The sequence below is a fragment of the Chiloscyllium punctatum genome, chromosome 2, assembly GCF_047496795.1.
Source record: "Chiloscyllium punctatum isolate Juve2018m chromosome 2, sChiPun1.3, whole genome shotgun sequence".
Classification (NCBI taxonomy): domain Eukaryota; kingdom Metazoa; phylum Chordata; class Chondrichthyes; order Orectolobiformes; family Hemiscylliidae; genus Chiloscyllium; species Chiloscyllium punctatum.
The window spans coordinates 6,276,054-6,288,839 of NC_092740.1; the positions used below are offsets into that span (position 1 = coordinate 6,276,054).

Here is a 12,786-nt window from a genome sequence, read left to right on the forward strand (position 1 = left end):
ACTGACAGAGATTTCTTGAGGTAACATCGTGACTTAAAAAGACCTCAATCGGAAGGGAAATCATACACAAGCAAAATAGAAAGGACAGACATGTTGCGTTGGTGATAAGGTAGAAAAGAATTGTGGAAGCCTAGTGCTGACAGGGAGATAACACTCTGGGCCTGGCTGCAGGATACAAATCAATGAAGGAAAGGAAATGGTACTTGCTGACACTGCAGTCATGTGACCTCTCATAGGAAATGGAGTTGATTGGTCACCTGACTCAATTGGACCAAGACAGGATTTAGAGGCAGCTGTGGGAGTTGTGAGGTATGGTCAGTTGGACGAGGGTCTGGTAAGTTGTGTTTCTCTGAGCTGAAGGCTGTGCTACCTTGTTGGATTACTGATTCAGAAATGTGTTTTTGTCTTGTATATTAAGAAAGGATGTTTCCCCATACCCCCACCTTTATGCTATAGTTAACCCATTAACTGTAGGAATGAAATTTAGTCACTGACTTGTGAGTTACTATGGTGAGTAGTTTTTCTGACTGTATCACTCTGATACTCCTTCAACTGTAGTTTACTCCATACCTCTTCAGTGACTCATCCTGTTGCTTCTAAAGTACTAAATGACTTGCCTTACACAAGATTAAAGTAGCAAATAGTATCTTTATTATATGGTGGTCTATGGCAGTAGACTGACTTGTAATTGACCTGTTTAAAATTCTCCCAGGATAATTTTCCTTCAAGAGCACTTTCAACTACTTGATATAGTCCTTCAAGTATGGCTTTTTCTTTGCACTTTAAAGAGCCTAACTCTTATTCCTAATCTTGCCTAGATATGGTAGGATTCTGCTAGTGACCACTCCGTAAGAGTTTAAAACCACTGAACTCCTGTAGCTTTCCATCCCAAGGGATGGGTAGTGAATGTATCAACAGATGTGGTTGAGAGTTTAGAAGGCTGGGGATCTGGGTCAATACTCAGCATTGAGGCCTAGATAGTGCCTGCATGGAGAGACCCTTTTCTGCTTTTTTGTGGAGAAAGCAGTTATAGCTAGTTATTTGCCAGAAGATAGTGAATCTAGGATGACTTTCCAAGGAGGAACACAAATCATTGTCCTAAAGCAGGCTCTTGATTGATGGGGGTCAAGCCTTCTGGGAAGCAGGTAACTCAATGGAGTGGAATAACATCTGCCATCTCTTAATAGTAGAGCAGACTTATGGGCTGGAATGTCAGATTCTGCTCCTGTCCCTATACTCTGCAGGAGAGTGAATTAAACACTACCTGGACAAGGAAATATTTTCCAAATGAAATGGGACTCTCTCCATAACCTTCCCTGAGGATGTTCCTTTCATCCCTGATGGTCAGATTTATAAATTCTTAGTACTCTAATTCTAACAAACTTAGTCTGAACTGGCTTCCATTGGAAGGACTGTCAATGTTCCTTATCTTATCACTCAGGAATGTGAACTTTATGAAGCTTTCTTTGGAAAGGCTAGCAATCCAATTTTATAATCTTCTGTTTAAAAATACTGAAGTGTTTTGTCTAGAATTCAGCAAAGTCAACTGGTCACTTGACACTCGGCTAAGATTTGCAAGTAGTTTTTGTTCACTTTGAATCTTGGTCAAATGCCACATTAAGAGGCTAAGATTAATCTGGACAGTTAATCACTCCTTCAGGCTGACAGACTGAAGTGGTTTTAGTTTGAACTTTGTCTGTAATATTTCTTAGTCCAGTGTTCTGTCATTAGCCAGAATTGTCTAATATTCTGTTTATTTCAATGAAATTTTTTAATCATTGCAAATTGAGCCAAAAGTTGGCCTCTTGGTGACAATCAAGTTGAGAATCACTTTGTTCATGAGTCTATATCTTCAAAATTTAGATCTGGCCAAGAAAGCATAACCTCACTGACCTTCTCCTCTCAGTTAGAGGTGAGGCAGTGAATTCTAGCATAGACAATGACATGTTTATGAACTAAGTTATTAATCTCATTCCCAGAGCCCTATCACATGCAGCTTGTGTTCCTGACTTGTCTTTGCAGGGACCATTCTGTCTAAATAGACACTAGGCCACCCTCCTAAGACCTGCAATAGGTCTAATTTGTTTATTGAAGTTAAATTTAACTCCTCACCCATCTTTAGGTTGGTTAAAAGTGTACTTAACACCGAACATACTAATTCAAGTCTTATGAAGTTTGAATACAATCAACTTTAGCTGGCTAGCATCTCTAGTTTTTGCACAGGATCTCAACTTGGCAAAATTCTAGATTTTCCCCCCTCCTTTCTGATTCCAGCTGTTGCCTGGATACTGGTCAATCTTGACAAGATCCCCCTCCATGGTGCAGGCTAGTATAGATCACTGAATAAAGTAACCTGTAGCCAATGGCTATAGAAAAATAGATTTGTAGCTCCAGCTTTCCTTAAACTTTTTTCCTGAGGCGATAGCAATTCATCAGTCTCTAAGGGGCATTGTCAAAGGACTGTCCACTTCTAGTGAAACTGGATTTAGACTCCACCCCCTGCACCCCCCCCCCGGGATGTTCACTCATGAATTGCTAACTTATTACAATTTGGCAGCTTTTATGATCATACTTTGAACTTGAAGTCTGAGTTTTGGTATCCATTTCACAACAGTCTTGAGATTTGAATAATCACTCTGGATAGTCTGTCATTAGACTTGTTTATTGCCCCTCTGATTTTTAAACCTCCTGAATAAGCTCTTTTGTAAAGAGCCCATTTGCTTAGGGCCAACAGCTATTTTTGCTGTTAATTACACTCCTTCAGGAGTGCAGCCTAACATTGGGGTTATAAGTCAGCACACTCATAATCCTGAATATTTTCAGGCATGGAAAATGTGCATTCCTAACATGGAACTGTAAGCACTGTTAAAGGCAGTGGAGCCAGAGCCGTCTCAACTGCTTTTTGCCAAATCATGTCTTACCCCCTCAATTCTCAAGGGGTATTGACCCACAATATTTTTACATGTAAATCTTTACTGGGGACTCCTTCAGAGTTTGTGTGGTGATAGGAAATGGTTTCTATCATTATACAACTAGATAATGTTAGAACATCCAACTGTGTCAGCTTAACAATTGTCACCCAACCCCCCCCCCATGGTCCTGGGCACTAACCCTCACCTGCATGGATTGGACTACTTCTGAGGAGCAGTCTTTGTTTTTGCAATTGATGTCATAAATCACAGGCCATTCAGCCCACTATTGCTGCATCTCAAAGATCTAATTTCAGATGTACAGCATGGAAACAGACCCTCTAGTTCAATGTGCCCATGCTGACCAGATCTAGTCTCTCCTGCCAGCCCCTGGCCTGTATCCCTCCCAACCCTTCCTATTCATATACCCTTCCAGATGCCTTTTAAAGTTTCAATTTTAAACCAGATGAAGCAATTGCAACACTTAAGGCATCTGGAGGGATATAGGCTGGGTACTGGCAAATGGGACTAGATTAGGTTTGGATATTATGTCAGCATGATGCATTGGACTGAAGGGTTTCTGTGCTGTAAGTGTCTGATGCTCCTAATTGTGACTCTGCTAGCACAATGGTTTCCATGTCCCTTCTGAGGGGACAACACTGGTGTATTGGTTGGGGGCATGCCATTCATCTCTCTATTCCAGGGTGTTCTATACAATAGGCTGTTGCATCTTTCAAACTGAAGGGTCTAAGTGTTTCCTGGTCATGCTGTACCACAGCAAATGTGGCTGTTATTTCTTATACAATTGCTTGGCATGCTGCTATTTAATCAGAACACTGCAAATTAAAGTAATAATGTGGTCTCCCATTGGGTAATCTGCAATTTGAATTCTAGTCTTGTTGTCTCACACCTTTTGGATATGTGATGTGACTTTCCTGTGTCTTTGCCAGGTTCTCAGTTCAAACCAGATGGTCATCTGTTGTCAGAAAGACATTAACTTCCCCCCCCCCCCCCCCCTCCAGGTAAAACAGCTCCATCTCCTGGAGGAGCTGATCAGGTCTTGGCACAAATTGTCCATCTCAGTTGCCCACCTGGAAGTGATGGTGACACCATGATCTGCCCCAGATGAATACCAATATTCCTTTCCTGTTCATAATTGAACAGGCACTATCCCATTCAGCCCTAAACTTGCCCACCTTCAAATATCATGTCAGTCCCTGGTCCTCACTTGTTCCCATGCTCTTGAGCCCTTGGCCCTAAGTTAATCTAACTAAAACGGCCGATGTTTCATCCTACCACCTTCCTTGCAGAATTCCAAGTTCACTTCTCCCTGGGTGAATGAACTTGTCCTAAATAGCCTGCTCAAGCTCCTTAAACTGAGCTTGACTAACACTTGCCAACATGTTACTGACAGGGTTAACATTACTTTATAGTAATTCCTTCCTTTGAATTATTCAAAGCAAGGAATGCTGGGGGAAGGGCCCCACTACTGCATTCCCCTGTTCTGTCAAAACTATGAATAGTTATGAAACCAGACCATGTTCGGCTCCACTTAATTAGCTTCCAGATGAAAGCTGGAGCTGATACCTACCAGTGTCAAGCCCAGCACACACCATGGCATGTGCTACAAGGCTTGTACTGTGTGCTCATGGCTGCACTCCAGTTTCCTGTACCTATTCTGCAGGAACAGGATACAAACCCTCCTTTGTAAAGACTCAGTTTCTGTAACTAGAGTCTGGGCTGTTTAAAACTGCCATCTATGCTAAAATTCTTCTGGGAGAATCTAGGAGTTCCTGCTATCAGGGCAGATTAGAAGGTAAGTCTTTGTTCATCCTGCTCCAGTTCAAACTGAAGCGGGAGCTACAGGCTTAGCTTCTCCAAGCTAATCTTCACTTAAGGGCAAGTCTCCAGTGCATGGCTTGTGTAGTGTCTCTTCCACCCCACCCCAGCCCATCTCTAAAACAAGAGCCCCACAGGATCTGAGGGATGACCAGTCTTGATACAGCAAGAGCCCATATCCCATTCCCTCTATCCACAAAGTGGATACTAGTGCCCAGGGCAAAATTATCTCTTTCCTAATCTCAGACAGCTGAGGCTGGTCCATTACAATGGGTCTGGAGTTGTATCTCTTCCAGACCAGAAGGATGGCAGATTTTTCTATTAGAGTTTAGATATGCCAGTCACTGACATGTTAATGACACATTATCATTGCAGTTTTTTCATTTCAGTGAAATCAACCTCTTTCCAGAATAGGATTGAGCCTGGCATTCTAGGATACTAGTCTAATGACATTACCAATGCCCTGGATATAGCCAGTGAGTGACAGGTCACATTCAAATTTGGAAACTTCTCCAGGGAGGGATTCTGCCACTTCAGCTGAGTTTTTTTTAGGAATGCCCCTTGGGACTGAAGTTACCCCTGGAAATGTTGACTCTTATTCATTAATGTGTCCTGCTGTGCTTTTGTCCAGCACCACACTGAACTGACTCTCCAGCATCTACAGTACTCCCCTTCAGTCTGCAACTTGACCCTTCCTATAGGAACAGTAATAGGAGCAAGAGTAAACCATTAGCCCTTCACCTGCTGCTTCCCCACCCCCCATGATTGTGGCTGATCATCCAATTGTCCCCAGTTTGACTGTAATGTGACTCCCTTGCTCCAAGGTCACCTGAGCTGTATCAGTATCATCTGCTGTTTAGATTCCAGTTGGGTGTGGGCACTGGCAAGTGCAGAATCAACTGGCAAGAAATCCCAGTTGAAGTTGGGATACTTTGGAGAAGGCTGAGGAATTTTTGAGTTGGAGGGGCCCCTCCCTACATAGGGAGATGCTGTTTCGGATCTACTCCAGTTCACGTTTGCTCTGATCACTTGCTCCTACACTTCAATGAAGGATTGGAATGTACCGTCTGGAAATGGGGAGGTAGGCTGAACTCTTCCATTGGATGGAAATGTGCAGGATATTGGGAAGGCAGGAGTGGCACTGGATGGAACAGGTGCTGGCATTATGGGCTGAATGGCCTCTGCTGTAACAGTTCCTTCAGGGGGCTGGGCAGTATGCTAGCTGGACCGTTTCCAGACTCGACTAGAGTTGTAACCATGTCCTCCTTTCTCCCCCCTTCCCCCGGGGTAGACCAGCTCCCAGCCTGATTTCCCTCACTCCAGCTGAACTGGGTCGTTCCTTGCCTTCCTTGTGATTTTTAAACCAAGCTGCATGGGATAAGAGCTAAGCACATAGCAGCTTCCACTGCTGTTTAATTCTGAAATCCCCAAGAGTTGGGGACCACTGTTACCCACGGGGTTCCCTCACTCAGGGGTACCCGGGCTGAGCTGTCTGCAGTGGCAGTGCAGGGGTTAATGCTGGAGGCAGGGTTAATACGGGAGGGATGTTCCTGTTCGGACTTTAGTACATCCTCCTGAGCTGCTGGGAGTCCTCCCAGGGGTTTGGGGGGGGGGGGGGCTCAGTCTCTCACCCCCTCCCTCCTGCAGCTCTTCCAGCAAACCTCGCGGAGCTGTCTGCTTCCCAACTCCTGGGAGATGGGAGTCATTCCCAGTGACTCGGGGCTGGCTGGTAAGATCTGTTCTCTGACCCTCTTCCCGAGACAGTCGCTTATTACATTAGCCGGAGGAGTTTGCCCCCCCCCCTGTTATCTACTGTCTCTCTCCGAGATCCGTCTCATATACTGCCTTCCCCCCCCCCCCCCCCCCAAACACCGTGTCGGCGGGGGGGGTTGGGCTAGTGCTTTCTCTAGAAAGTTTGCTGTCGCTAAGTGCGTGTCAGTGACTGCCTGTAGTAACTGTTTTCTGCTTTAGGATTTGTGCTCAGTGGGGTGGTCTTATGGTGTGACCTGTTCTTCCTTTTCTTCCCCCCCCCCCCCCCCACTCTGGGCAGGGGAAGGATGTGAAGGACAGTTTCCCCCCCCCCCCCCCCTCCCCTCTTTGTAAGGGTTGTCTCTCTATTCTGAGCAGGGCTGTTATTCCCCTCTGCACTGCTGGGTCCAGGCACCTCAGTCAATGCAGCCGCCCTCGGGGCAGGAGGCCAGTTTGAACGGTAAGACTCTGGCTTCTGTTCCGAAATCCTCTCGGAGTTTTCAAGCCTACTCTCAATCGGGGGGTGGGGATGTGTGGAACGTGAGGGGTGCAGATCAGTTGTGTGGTGCTGGAAAAGCACAGCAGGTCAGACCGCATCCAAGGAAGATTAGATGTTTTGAGTAAAACTCTTAATGTTTTCCACTGCCCAGTGTGTTCTCACCTCTATGGATGAATGAACGTTCCATTTTCCCTTTCAGACTCTTCTGTTTGTCTTTTGTTTTAAATCATAAGTGACTTAGCTAGTCCACTTCCCCTGGTGTAGGTATTAACTTCTGGTCTAGGCTGCAACTTAAACACCTGTTAAACTTCAAGTTAAGTTTGGAAGGGTTCAGAAGATTTAAGTGTGTGCTAGAATTGGAGGGTTTGAGCTAAGGGATAGCCTGAAGCATATTGCCACCTCATTGGAGGCTGAGGGGGTGACCTTAAGATTATAAAATCATGATGGGCATGGATAGGACAAATACCCAGGTCTTTTTTTCCCTGGGGTGGGAAACAAGTCTAAAGAACAGGGCAGAAATCTAGGGTGAGGGCAAAGATGAGACCTCACTCAGGTGGTACATGGAATGAGCTGCCAGAAGTAGAGGCTGGTACACCTACATTCAAAATTCATTTAATGAACATAGGAAGAGTTGAGGGATATAGGCCACATGATGACAAATGGGATTAGGTTAGGATAACTGGCATGGGTGAGTTGGACTGAGTCTCTGCTGTATAAGATTCTATAAAAACCATCCACCCCAATCTACTCTAATTGGGGGGGGGGGGGCAGCATAACACCTAACCCTGTTCTGGGGCTCAAATGTTAGGTATAACTTAACCTTCTAACTTCAAATGCTGGCATAACTAAGGCAGCACTTTAAACTAATCTCCAGACTAACTGGACTCTTAACTTTGCTTTTTCTCCTTGGAAGCTCAGACCTGAGTTTCTTCAGTTCACGCAAACCCTACAATGGGTTCAACCCAACAAAGTTGAATCTTGTGGGATTCAGGGTGAGCTTGCCAGTTTCCTACAAATGTTTCTGTAGGAGACAGAGCAGGGTGGTGGAGGGTTGTTTGCCAGACTGAAAGCTTATGACCAGTAATGTTCCACAGGGATCAGTGCTGGGTCCACCTGTCACTTGTCTTGTATTGTCAAATCGCTATTAGTTTGTAGATGACCTCGATTGGTGTCGTGGGCAGTGAAGGTTAGCTATGAATTAAAAACACTGGTCAATGGACTGAGTGACAGATGGAGTTTGGATTAATGAGGCATTGCATTTATTTAAAAATAGGACTTGCACAATTAATGGTAGGGTCCCAGGTAGTGTTCTACCTGAAACCCCAGGTCTCAGTTCCTGCCCTTGTGAACATTCCTGGTCATGTTATCAAAACTGAGGCATAAGCTCCCACTCCAAGCCATGCCAACTATTCATAATCAAACCCTAACTTTCCAAATGCATCTAGAGTAACTTACCCACATGTTGCACTTACTGGTCTATAGTTCCCAGGCTTTTCTTTGCAGCCCTTGATGGCACAGCATTCACTACCCTGCCCCCCCCCCCCAGTTGTCTGGGACCTCATCTGTGGCTAATGATGCTTAAATTATGGGGCCTAGTTAATTTTTGCCTCTTGCAGTGTTATCTGATCAGGATCAAGAGATTTATCCACCTTCATGTATTGGATATATTAAAATACCTGTGGACTGTTCCCACAAAATTACAATTAACTTCCCAGTCATCTTTCACTTGAGAATTTATTGAGCTTCATATCTCTGGTTTCTACACATGTCCATTTTGGTCCAGAGGGTTTTTTCTCAAGTTTTCCTCTTAAATATACTTAAAGAACCACTTTGAACTCTCTCTCTTCTCAACCAAGGCTCTAATGTCCCTTTCACCATCTTGGTTTCCTTTCAGTGAACTCTTTCCCCTATACCTCAGGGATTCCTTGATCCCAGCTACCTGTACTGAACCATGCCTCCTTTTGTGGTCAAAGTCTCTCTACCATCCAAGGTTCCTACTCCAGTCAACCTTGCCCTTCACCCCTTCAGGAACATCTAGACCTTTTAACTATAGCATCTCACTTTAGAAGGCCTCCCATTCTTAGAGATTTCTAAGAATTCACATGGGTTAGTGTCAGGCTAAACATGATCAGGTGTTGCCAAAGATTCCTTTAATGGCACAAGGGGTAGTCCCCAGGGAAGTTACTGGAGTTACTTCAGAGCTCAGTATTACCTGAAGCTCCTACAGCTTCATGTTAAATTGTTGGATCTGCTTGGATTCACATAACTCCCATGGGCACTTCTACTGGGCTTCAACTCAGACTTGCACTTTTGTAAATCAAATTCTCAGCTTGGTTAAGTCAGCAGTGCTGAGCTGGACTTCAACACCCCCAATCTCTAGCTGTTCCACTGTGCTCCAGTATGCTTATTTATAGCAGTCTCCCTCATTTTGACTTCATCTGCAAGTTAGTCATGGACTAAAATAGTTTTATCTTAACCTATTTTTAAGATGTCAGCAGTAATTGTTCCAATGACTTCATTTAACCACAAATCCTTGTCCTGCCCCTCCCTTCCTTCTGAACTTTCACTGAACTAACACTTGAACCTGGAAAGTCAAGATACAAATCCATTCACCACATCCCTGTTTCAGAAAGGAGTTAAATATCCTTGTTCTAAATGATTGTGGTAGCTTTTCCCCACTTCACAAGATTGACCTCCTCAGCCACCCATTAACAATCACCTGGTTTACATTCTTCTCCACACTATGGTGCTGGTCTCTACAATGTACTTCTGGTCCTTCACCAACTTTAATCCCTATTACTGGCAGTTAGTCTTTACAGATGCTTAGTCTAACCATATCCAGACTAGGGCAAATCTCTCCTCATAGGAGGTCAGGTGCCAACCAGAACCTGATACAAAGGAAGGATGATGTAATACTCCATTTCTGGAGAGCAACAGATTCTAAGCTCTTACTCCCAATATTATCAGACTGTTTCACTGCAGATACTTTAGTTGAGGTGATAGTATCTGCTTTCTCAGTTGGAAATCTTGAAGATAACTACCAATTTAGTCACCACCTGTGCAAAGGTCAGTCCATGAGTTCTCAAAGATTCAGCTACAGAGAAAACAGCCCAAGCCTCTCCAGGTTCTCTAACCCTGGCAACATCCTTGTAAATCTGCAGATGTGCACTCAGTGCAACTTGACAATTTTGACACTGAAGCAATAAATGTCTGAATGCAGCATGACCCAGAATTAAGGCTTGGGGCTGAAGTAGACAAAAAGGCCACAAAATGGCTATAAGCATCTAACCACATCCCTTGGCATATCATTGAATTCCCCTGTCAACATCCCAGGGGTTGTCACTTTCAAACTCCACTGATCCCAAGAGAAGGTCAGACATTGAGAATATTGCAGTAAATAACTTGCACTCACCTCTGAAGGTGTTTATGCTTTATTGGTCAGTATTGAGTGCAGGAGTTGGGAGGTAATGATGCAGCTGTACAGGAAATTGTTGGAATATTGTGCAATTCTGGTCTCTTTCCTATGGGAAAGATGTTCTGACACTTGCAAGGGTTCAGAAAAGATTTAGAAGGATGTTGCCAGGGTTGGAGAATCTGATCTACAGGGAGAGGCTGAACAGGCTGGGGCTGTTTTTTTTTCCCCTGGAGCATCAGAGGCTGAGGGTGACCTTTATAGAGGTTTACAAAACTGAGGGGCATGGATAGGATAAATACCCTAGGGTCAGGGAGTCCAGAACTAGAGGGCATAGGTTTAGGGTGAGGGGGAAGATGAGGTCAAAGGGGCAACTTTTCACAGGGTGGTACATGTATGGAATGTGCTGCCAGAGGATGTGGGGGAGGGGGGGAAAGAGGCTGGTAAAATCACAACATTTAAGAGCCATTTGGGTGGCTATATAAATAGGAAGGGTTTGGAGGGATATGGGCTGGGTGCTGGCAGGTGGGACTAGATTCAGCATGGACAAGTTGGACTGAAGGGTCTGTTTCCGTGCTGTACATCTGACTCTCCAAACCTGTCCACTATATCTACAAGCACATACCAGGGGTGTGATGGAATATGGCCAACCTGGCTGGATGGGTCCTGCTCTAAGCACATACAGAACAAAGTAACCCAATTGATTGGCATTAACTTTCTGATCAGTAACAAAGTTGCATCTCCAAGGTGCACTAAAGAAATCCAGAGATCCTTGGACAGACTGTTCCCAGCTCCTGAAATGGCATGTGGGAATACTACCTGCATTATGCCTTTTGAAGGTGCTAGGATTGGAATAGGTGCTGAACCAACCAGTGGTGCCCCAATTCCCATGAATTGGTTTGAACTAAGTTGGCACTAAGACTTTAAGCTGAATGACCCTTGTGCCCATCTTTAAGCCTTGATCTTGGTTTTTTTTCCCCCCTCACTGGGTCATTCTGATAGTTCATTGTGAAATGCTAGGTCCTGTTAATGTCAATGACTAGACATCATTAGTGAAACAGGATTGATATGGAAGGATTAAGTTTGAATTGTTGAACCAGGGACAGTTTAGAAAGCTATCAAAGGAAAAAATCTTGAGGCCACCAAAGCAGTGATAGCCTGTGACTCCAGTCAGGACAGAATTGAATAGGCAATCCTTTAACACTGTCCAGGGAAAGGAATTGTAGAAATGTAGCCATTTGGAACTCCTCTCACAGGATGTGATAAAAGTGAATAGCCTAATTTAACTGAAGGGACAAACTAACAAGGGAGGCTAAATTTGAGTCAATGATCTCCTCCCTCAGATGGGCAAAATTCACTCTCTTCAGTAGAGCTGAATGACCTGCCACCAGACAGGCCTTCAGCTTTTCCCTCCACAATGCAGTAAAAGTTTTAATTCCATCTCTGTCCTGACCATGATCGTTGATATTCCCATGTTGAAGTGTGAACTCCCTCCTACACAAGGATAGGGTCAGTCTTTAGATCAATGGTGCTGGAAAAGCACAGCAGGTCAGGCAGCATCTGATTCATTTGGAATGAAGGGGGTTGTGCCTAAAACAATCAGATGCTGCCTGACCTGCTGTGCTTTTCCAGCACCACTCTAATCTAGACTGATCTCAGCATCTGCAGCCCTCCCTTGTTCAATCTGTATCTTAACTGATCCTGGCATGAAAAACCATGCCCCTGTATCACCAGCACTATTAATCTTAGCTAGTTTTTCCCCTAAAGTGATCCCTGCTGGGGTGAATGCTAGGAGTAATACAAACCATTGGCACGAAAGGCCTCTGGTTCCAGATGTCAATCCTTCCAGTGTCCTACCCTCTGATAGGGATTCCAGGATCTGGAATTTGATAGGTTGACAGATGGAGTCAACCAGCTTGTGGCTGAACTAGCCATTCATAAATCAGTGGGGTCAGACTGACCAGTGAATTTGACATGCTACTTTTAGTGACAAACATAGAATAAACTAACTAACCTGTGCTTGTTACTACAACAAGCTTCAACTTACTGGTCCTTGACCTGAAAACCTGTCCTAGCTCCAGTGTTATCAACTTGATTTAAGTCTGTTCTTTACTCACTTGTCTATTTTAAAAATGCACTGACCTTGAGCTGTTATCTTTGTATTCAGTGTTTTGACTCCCTAATATACTGGCTTTTTTTAAAAAGGGCTATAGCCAACATCACTTACTGCATGCTGCCCCTGGCAGCCTATGCTTTTTTGGAGTTTTCTGGAGTGCGGTTTCTCAAAGCTATTAAATGGGACTTTCTGATTAATATCAAGGGACTAGTAATGCAGAATCTCAAACCTGGGAGACATTGCCTTGGTGGATTCACACCAG

At 44.4% G+C, this 12,786-nt stretch overlaps 1 protein-coding gene across 7 annotated transcripts in view; it reads left to right on the top strand.

The window, feature by feature from the left end:
- Nucleotides 1-302: 302 nt before the first annotated feature.
- dab2 (DAB adaptor protein 2) overlaps nt 303-12,786 on the top strand; it is a 42,888-nt gene continuing 30,404 nt past the window's right edge. For 3 of the 7 annotated variants that reach the window (XM_072593004.1, XM_072593049.1, XM_072593058.1), the window contains exon 1: nt 6,326-6,477. The gene's annotated coding sequence lies outside the window, so the exon portion shown is untranslated. Of the gene's footprint in view, nt 335-4,552; nt 4,726-6,325; nt 6,478-6,899; nt 6,958-12,786 lie in introns of those variants that run through there. The other 4 variants (XM_072593022.1, XM_072593039.1, XM_072593014.1 and 1 more) reach the window with 4 other exon arrangements.